The following is a 2562-nucleotide window of genomic DNA, read 5'->3' on the forward strand; positions in this document are numbered from 1 at the left end:
GAAACCATCCTAGCTAGATCACCCCTCGATTAGCCAGTCCCCAGCTGGCCTGGCAGCAGCCCGCTCATCCAAGACCAGAAGAACGTCTCATCTGAACTCAGCCCCAACTGCCAACGAGATCATGTTGATTTTTTAAGGCACTACATCTTGAAGTGGTTTGTTACACAGCTAACTGATGAGAACCACTATTGGTTCAGAATTAGACAAGCTGTAGCCTGAAAACAGAAAGGCCCAGCAGTCTTGTTTGAGTGATTGAATATTATCCTAGAAATGTATATGTTCATTTGTCTCCATATCCTCTGGTTCTGTTTTACTGTTGGCTCTTGTAAACTGGGCTGCAAGCAAAAGTGTAAGGTCAAGTTCAAAGGTGACTCAAGAAGAATGGGAAGTTTCTGCTTCTACAAATTTAAGGGAAAATAAGGAGATATTTGGTTTTGTTTCTGTAAGTTTTGATAAATCGATTTTTCATTTTTAGTTTTTAATAACAAAATATACCTGCAGGAAATAAAAATAAGTGAACCTTTATTATTGACATTTCTGTAAGAAAAATTACTTATTGTGGGTCTGAAACCAACTCCTAACCTTCTTTTGTCACATTGAAACCATTTTTTTTTCATAATGCAATCTTTGAAATGCGTGTTTCTAATAATATGATTGTTTTATATGAGAAAAGATTGTAAAAAGAAACAGAAAAAATGTATATGGGATCTTTTGCAATAATGGGTACATTCTTTTTTTACTTATCAAAAAAGCATTATGTATTATTCTATGCTAATACATTAGAAATCCTGAATAAAATAAATTTGGGTAATTTATATTTTCCTAAAGAATACTTGAAAAGTTGAAAAGGTCCAGAAAATCATTAATTGTGTAAGAAATATTTTGAAGAGAGAGTGCCTGTATTCTTATGAATAAAAGTACAAGAAATCCCATTCAAACTCACCTTGGCACAAAGGGATTTATTGGGAGGATAATGGGGCATCCCTATAACTACAGGAATGAGAAACACTCCCTAGAGCTGAGTATCAGGAACAGCTGGAACCAGACACTTGAGTGGTCAATACTCTCTCATCATTTCATTGTTTTTCTAAGAGTAGTCAATTCCTCTGTCCTTCATGTGGCAAGCATCCAGTTTAGCTGTAATTCCTGATTCCTCATATCAAGGCTCTCACAATCAAAAGGGGATTTTCATTTGTACCACATGGAACTAAAAATTTTTGAACAGAGAAGGAAACCATCAACAAGACAAAAAAAGCAATCTACTGAATGGGAGAAGATATTTGCAAATGACGTATCTGATAAGGTGTCAATATCCAAAATATAAAAAGAGCTCATTAACTCAATATAAAAACAAACAGTACAATGGGCAGAAGGTCTGAATAGACAATTCTCCAAAGAGGAAAAACAGACGGCCAACAGACACATGAAAGGATGCTCAACTTCAATAATCATCAGGGAAATGCAAATCAAAACCACAATAAAGTACCACCTCACACCTGTCAGAATGGCTATTATCAAAAAGACACAAATAACAAGCATTGGCGAGAATATTAAAAAAAGGAAACCCTCATGAACTGTTGGTAGGATTGTAATCTGGTACAGCCACTATGGAAATCACTATGGAGATTCCTCAAAAAATTAAAAATAGAATTACTATATGATCCAGCAATCCCACTTCTGGTGTTTAATTTTAAAAAATGAAAGTAATAATTCAAAAAGATATATGAACCTTTATGTTCATTGCAGCATTATTTACAATAACCAAGAAGCAACTTAGGTATCCATTGATAAATGAACAGGTAAAGAAGATGTGGTACATATACACAATGGAGTACTACTCAGTCATAAAAAAAGAATAAAATCTTGCCATTTGAAACAACATGGATGAACCTAGAGGGTTTTATGCTAAGTGAAATAAGTCAGAGAAAGACAAATACTGTATGATTTTATTTATATGTGAAATCTAAAAAGCAAAACAAATGGACAAAAAACACACACACAGAAACAGACTCATATATACAGAGAACAAACTCATAGTTTCCAGAGGGGAGGGGATAGGGAGATGGGTGGAAAAGGAGAAAGGAATTAAAACGTACAAACTTTCAAGGAGAAACCAAGATGGCGGCATCGGTAAACACCGGAGATTGCTGCCTCACACAACCACTTCAAAAATACAACTAAAAGACATAATGGACATCATCCAGAACCACAGGAAGGCTGGCTGAGTGGAATTTCTACAACTAGAAGGAAAGAGAAAAGCATACCGAGACTCAGAAGAGGCGCAGTGCGGAAGTAAAATACTAAGGTGCGGAGTGCATGCAGAGCGGGCTGGCGGCTGAGGATGTGGTTGTCGTTTTGAATCGGGAGGGAGTCTCAAGCTCTGAGCTCCAGTTCCGGGCGAGTCTCTAGGGACCCAGACTCATACGGGAGAAGCGGGACTGTCTGGCATTGGTCAGAACTCAAGGGCAGCTTTCTCTCCGAGGGGCTTGCAGCGATTACGAGGACACTGAGAAGCAGAGCCTCTGAGGGCAAGACTGAGAGCAGCCCTAACTGCTAGCCCCA

The sequence above is a fragment of the Myotis brandtii genome, unplaced genomic scaffold (genome assembly GCF_000412655.1).
Source record: "Myotis brandtii unplaced genomic scaffold, ASM41265v1 scaffold333, whole genome shotgun sequence".
In the NCBI taxonomy this organism is placed as follows: Eukaryota; Metazoa; Chordata; class Mammalia; order Chiroptera; family Vespertilionidae; genus Myotis; species Myotis brandtii.